The sequence below is a fragment of the Misgurnus anguillicaudatus genome, unplaced genomic scaffold (genome assembly GCF_027580225.2).
Source record: "Misgurnus anguillicaudatus unplaced genomic scaffold, ASM2758022v2 HiC_scaffold_34, whole genome shotgun sequence".
Classification (NCBI taxonomy): domain Eukaryota; kingdom Metazoa; phylum Chordata; class Actinopteri; order Cypriniformes; family Cobitidae; genus Misgurnus; species Misgurnus anguillicaudatus.
The window spans coordinates 546871-553263 of record NW_027395284.1 but is presented as its reverse complement, the minus strand read 5'-3'; the positions used below and the strand labels follow the sequence as shown (position 1 = coordinate 553263).

The 6393-nt window shown below is 38.6% G+C and overlaps 1 long non-coding RNA gene across 1 annotated transcript; it reads left to right on the top strand.

Annotated features, from left to right (window-relative positions):
• Positions 1-2626: 2626 nt before the first annotated feature.
• LOC129455172 (uncharacterized) lies at positions 2627-6006 on the top strand. Its single transcript, XR_012368898.1, has 4 exons — positions 2627-3284; positions 3553-3696; positions 3871-4436; positions 4649-6006. It is a non-coding gene; the product is annotated as an uncharacterized lncRNA (long non-coding RNA).
• The last annotated feature ends 387 nt before the right edge of the window (positions 6007-6393 follow it).

The following is a 6393-nucleotide window of genomic DNA, read 5'->3' as shown; positions in this document are numbered from 1 at the left end:
AGTAGGTATGATGACACAATTTTCAGAAAACCCAGCTCAAAATCTATCACTGAGCAGACATTCCCATTTACAAAGATACCAGTATTGTAAAAATCCGTTGAGGATTGAGAAAGTTATGACATTTTTCATATTAGAAATCAGAGGAAAAAGTTATATATGGATGTCTATGGAATGTGTGTGTGACCAAAATGCTGCTTATTCACATGTTTTTGCTTATAACTTCCTCATTCTCAGATATTTCAATGAAATTTTAACAGAAGGTAGAATTTTGTTAATACTTTCAAATTAAATTATAAACATTTACTGTTTTAGTCAGAATGGGCATCAGACCCATGGTAACCATGATTTTTAGAACGATGCCTGCAGAGGACGTTCTGACAGGACGTTCACTGTAGTCTATTACAAGAAAGGTAGTATGCAAATTTCATGCATAAAGTACGTGACCGCTTCACCTTATAACTGTACTTCTCAAATGAGACTTTATTCCAGATCTCGGTCAACTTCTCATCGAAGCTCGGTTGCGTTGAACATCCTATCTTTATATATCTGGATTACCGTCTCCTAAGGTAAGCTCTGTTTTTCATTATACTGGATTGGCTGATTGCATGCTTTTACAACCGAAAGATGGCAAGGACCATGTTACAGAGTGACATGAAGACGGAGATGTGGTTGCATCAGTTTAAACCATTTATAAGCACACTGTGCGTTGCTTGCGACGCAGGAACCCAGTGCAAGCGCATGGGTAGGTTACAGCGGATGTCTGGACACTGTAGAAAATGTAATGTGACTGTTAGCTTTAAAATTCACAGCACATAATTCCAATTTAAAGTGCTGTTGAACGTTGGCAACAGATGGGTCGCCCGAAATGGCGGTGCACCAGCTATAACTACAGGTTACAAACACCAATTCATTCTTGTTTTAACATGGAACCCAAAGGAAATAATGTCCGTTTTATACTTGTTCGAGTGGTGTAATGTTCGTATCTATCGTTGTTCGATTATCTATGTGTATTAACTATTTAATTTTAATCATCATAGGCTGTTTTAATGAAGTCCAATATGACAGGACAAATGGAATGCGTCTGAAATAACACGTCATAAGTTTTGTTTATTTTAAAATGAATTTCGTTTCATAACTTGTTTCTAATTTTATTCTATGTTTTGTTTTAAGCCCGGAATACACCAGGATTTTTGCACTTCTACAAGATCGTAGCAGCAAACACACTGTGCGGTGATCATGCTAAATTTCTGAAAACTATTGGATGCTATCTTGGACACAAGACTGGGAAGACGTCCGTCTTTGAACCTCTCCCATTGCACGATACCGTACCACTGACAAAGAGCCACGATCACAGAAATCGTGCAGTTAATCCCGGGCTTAAGGTTATGAATCTAGATAACTTTACAAGGAATTTGTCTGGAATAAGATGAGTACAACCTACTTACTCTGCATCTTCAAGGATATAGCAAAACGTGTATCACCTTTCCATATAACTATAATACACTGCCTGCAAGGATTTAAACCGTTATAACAGCGCGGCCGCATACATGAGGCAAGCTATTTTAAAACGATATACATGTTTTTAACATTGACTCTAATGGACATGCAGTTCTATAAGTGCTTCATTTCCAGATGCCTGTATTACCGTCAGGGCTCTTTATCGACGTCCAGGAACTCGAATTGCAATATAAACGGCTGCAAGGATCTGAACATGCATAATTGCTAAATGCACAAGGAGTAAGCTTTTGTTAGTGTTGTGCCATGCACACATGCCGCGTGCACGTGGGTTGTCACAATTCATGTCTGCGGTTATGTATGGTCAGACTTCGATCATTTCTGGAATACAAGTGTGGAGGAGGATCTTCATTAAAACAAATAATTCAGTTCTTCGTAAGTGCATGTCATGTAAGAGTTTTAACACATAAATGTCACGTTAATCACGCTATCATGGTTAGTCAAAGTTTAAGCTGTAAACTTTCATCTAGAAGGCTATCACTCTCGGAAGTATATCCATCTATCATCTGTACAAACCTACTGATAGCACTTATCAGTTTTTGGGGGGTCTTAATTTACATCGTTAAGCAAGATTTTTATAATCATCTGTGTGTCATGGCGAAGCAGGTAAGATAAGGCAACGGATCCAAATGCAATGGTTTATTTCTTAAAACCCAAAAGTGCACAAAGCAGAACAGGAACGAAGACCAGAATACAGGACTCAAAATGCATGACAGCAAATAATACTCGACAAAGGACAACTGAAACACAATGACTGTACATATACATGTGGGTAAACATCATATCAAGATATACCTGGGAAACCATCTATAACAGGACCAATGAACTACAAGTCTACAGACATGGACGACATGACAGAACTTCAAATAAGAGTACAAGACCGGGGAAGCACAAGATGTGACGCAGACACTGTGCAATCTTTTATTGTCATCAGTCAGATTTGTTTGTTCCCTCTAATCTTCTTTCTACTTTTTAATGAATACAAAAGCATGCATAAATCAATCTTCTCTCTTCATCAGGAGCAGCACTCCCAATTTCACAGTATGCAGGAAAATACAATGCATTTCAATTAAATAATGGCAAGCCATAATCAAGGTATGTCTTAAAGTGCAACTTTAAGGTTACATTTTTTTGTGAGATAAATATATAACCTTGTATGAAAGTACCATATGAAAATGAAATGCGAAAGCAAAAAACATTTACAAAACTCTAAGCGCATAAATTTAGTAAAAAAGCTGAAATTTTCTAAGACCGCTCTCAAAATCCCTGTTTTTTTCAACAACGCGTCATATTACGTAGTCAGAGGCGCTCGCCTGACAGGCTCTACATTGGCAGTGCTGCGGTTGTATTCAGCAAAAGCAGTCGCAAATTGATGTGATTCTCCGTAGTTTCAATTTAGCATCGTCATGGTTAATAATTGTGTTAGTGGAGGTTTTTCAAACTCCAGCCTGTCAGGACAATGACTCCACAGGTTTCTTTTGAAGAATAAAGACCGCGCTATCTTCCGTGTCTGGGTGTGTTTAACGCAGCACGAGGAAAGAGGCGAGAGACGCGACTTCAGTTCAGCATGTGCTTCAGAAAAACGCGGTGGTGTAACTTATAGCGTTCACGTTAGATCGGAGGATTATCATCCCGGAAATATGATGGAGTTAAACATTGGATGCCGAAGCAAGAACCACGTGAGGCCTGTGTTTTTGCCGCCGCGAGAAAACATGAATCGATCACGGTCCGTCTGAGATGCAGCTCGAAGATAACGTGAACTATGCACAGTAAGTCTTGTTTTTTAAACATTTGCTAGCTACTACCAAATCATTTAACATAATGATTTCATTCAAGTTTCTTATAAATATGGAAATCAACTAACTGATAAGCTTAGATTGCAAATAGTATAACCATCAAATCGAGTTACATCTTATTTACTTTGTTTGCATAGCTAATTCGTAATTCGTTTTTTGTCATGTGGTGTGTTCATGTATGTACCTAAGAAGTGACATGCTGTTATACAATTATATAAAGGTGAATCTGTTTTAATTCTAGTTGTCCAGCTACAGATGAAGATGCTTATATGATGAATCATCCTCTGTTGTCATGGACGAACCTGGCAGTGTTATGGAGGAGGAAAAAACAAAAAAGACTCATCTGATGAGAAACCACTGCAAGAATCTCATCCTGTTCACACAAGTAAGACTTATTCATGTCTGTCAAAGTCAAAAGTAATGTTTTTCTTTTTATTCAGGGATGTTGGCAAGTTCATTGTTTGCTAAAGCCAGCTGATGTCTGTTGTACCATAACCTGTATTTTTTGTTTTATATGCTATGGTATAGTAATTTTCTGCTTTTTATATAAATCTCTTAGGTCTGTGCAGCATGCATGTATCAGCATTTTTGGTGACCAGTGACTTCTCTTCTGAGGGACGTGAATTCCAAATGTGTGTTTGTTGTGACGTGTGTGAACCATGTGCATCATGCCTCTTGTCACAATACGTGCCTGCTGCACACGCATTGAAAAGGTTTATGATAAAAGAAGCACTCATGTTCACAAAATACTCGCAAGACACTAACTTGACACTAAACTGTAATTACACAGGAGATTAAGTGAGTATCAGGCAAACGTGAGCATATCATTTATCATGAACCCTTTACATGCGTGTGCAGCAGATTTTGACATCACGTGTGATGCACATAAGTTTACATGACGCGCTGAACACATATTTTGAAATGACGAGCCACACACATGACAAGCTCAATGCATGTGACCAGCTTCGCAACGTGCGCCCTCGAAAAAGAAGTCACGGGCCGACACTGACCCAGATCATCAAGATGTTAAAGCTGTTTGGGCTTCAGAGCATCTTGTCAGCACCTTCTTCCACCATGTACACAATTTCTACCATCGTGAAGGCGTGGCAGAATGAGAGATTTGCAGTAAGCGGTTGTTTTTTGTTAAAAGATTGTAAATGTTTGAACAATAGCATTGTATATCGCTTTCAAAAAATAATAAAGCTGACTCATCACCAAAACCATCAAAACCACTTTGACTATACATTTTTTATCAGAACTGTATTACTTTGGTGTACACTGTTAACAGGGACAAATAAATGTAATCTATTTAAATATTCTGTTCTGGAATACTCCAGGTCACCACAGGCTCTACGAGAATGCAGCACTGTCCTGTCTTCCACTACACCTGCTCCCCTCTCCAGATCCATCCAGAGGATCAACAAGGATGAAGCTGTTGGGATCTATTAATCACATCATTCACAATTTAACACACTTCAACACATTATTATAATACCCTGCACATATGATGGGAAAGATACTGAAAAATTGTTAAATGTTTTTAAATGGGTCAGATTGTATATCTTTTTTTCGGTGCTACATAAATAAAACTAAATCGAATTACAAATGCAGATCTACTTGGTATATATCTGATCTAAACTTCATAAACCAGTTTTTATACGGTAAGACAATTTGTGATTATTGTTTATTGATTGTCACAAAATGGGGGTATTCAAACCATTTATAAAGTCCTCCTTCCTCTGGAACCTGTTCTTGAATGGCTGACACATGCAGGTAAGGGCGCCTGCACAGAGTTCCTTAGACGCCCAGCGGATAACTTGCCTATGCTGTATTTAGTGGTATTGTCTGGAGATGGGAAAACTATTAATATTGTTAATTTGAATATTGACTAGTGCCAGCAAAAATTTTTACTTAGTCATGACCTATAGGCAACTTGTAATTAAAACAAATTCATTAAGATTGTTTAAAAACAAATTTATTAAGATTGTTTTAACATTCAAATCTTTAGTTTACTGTTCATTTATACATGGATATTAAATAAATTAGTAATAAATAATCTCTGCCATAAACATACTCATTTCTACTGGCCTGGCCTGTAGCACATAAGGGTTCAGACAGCTCACCTCTCCTGCGGTGATGAGCAACATCTGTATCACCTAACGTAAGTGTGGATGGATATTAACATAACTTATAAGCATTAAAAAGACATAAAGTATCAATACTATCTTTGCTATTGCATGATATATGATAATAATCTGTACAATCTTGTGATCTGAGCACAGTATTACATCTCGCCAGATCACTGATCTCACCCACACATCTGTCCTTTTCTCCTCACATAACACTTCAATTTGTCTCCTCTGACCGTTCTGTTTAATCCTGACCAGTCCCTGCACTCTTGGCTGCATAGCAAACTCATAATTGTATGGCTGTAGTTCGCCATACGAGTATGAATAAACATTTACTCGTTCCTCAGCGTCCGAAGAACTGTCATTGCGATCCAGCGTGCGCCTCTCGTGATGTCACTTCCGGTTTGGCGGTTTTTAGAGGCGGGTCTAAAATTTTCTTACAAAAATGACCCCAGAAGCCTAATTAGTGCATTTAGAAAAATATATATTTTTTAATCTATTTCCTACAGTATTTTTCTGTACTTTGAGTGAATGGGTGGTTTAACTTTCAAGTTGCTCTTTAAGCAAACTACTGGTGGTGGTGGTATATTCAAACATGTTATATCATGGCCTTTACATCATTTATGGCCATTTCTCACTCTGGTATAAAGTTGCCTTCTGCGGCCTACGCGGCCCCTCTGCTATCAAGCCTAACGAGGCTTTATTTTCGGCCAAGCGGCCTCTTAGCTCTCAAGCCTAACGTGGCTTTATTTTCGGGTCTACGCGGCCTCTCTGCTCCCAAGCCTAACGTGGCTTTATTTTCGGCCTACACGGCCTCTCAGCTATCAAGCCTAATGAGGCTTTATTTTCGGCCAAGCGGCCCCTTAGCTCTCAAGCCTAACATGGCTTTATTTTCAGGCCAAGCGGCCTTACTGCTCCAAGCCTAAGTGGCTTTATTTCCGGCCTTCGCGGCC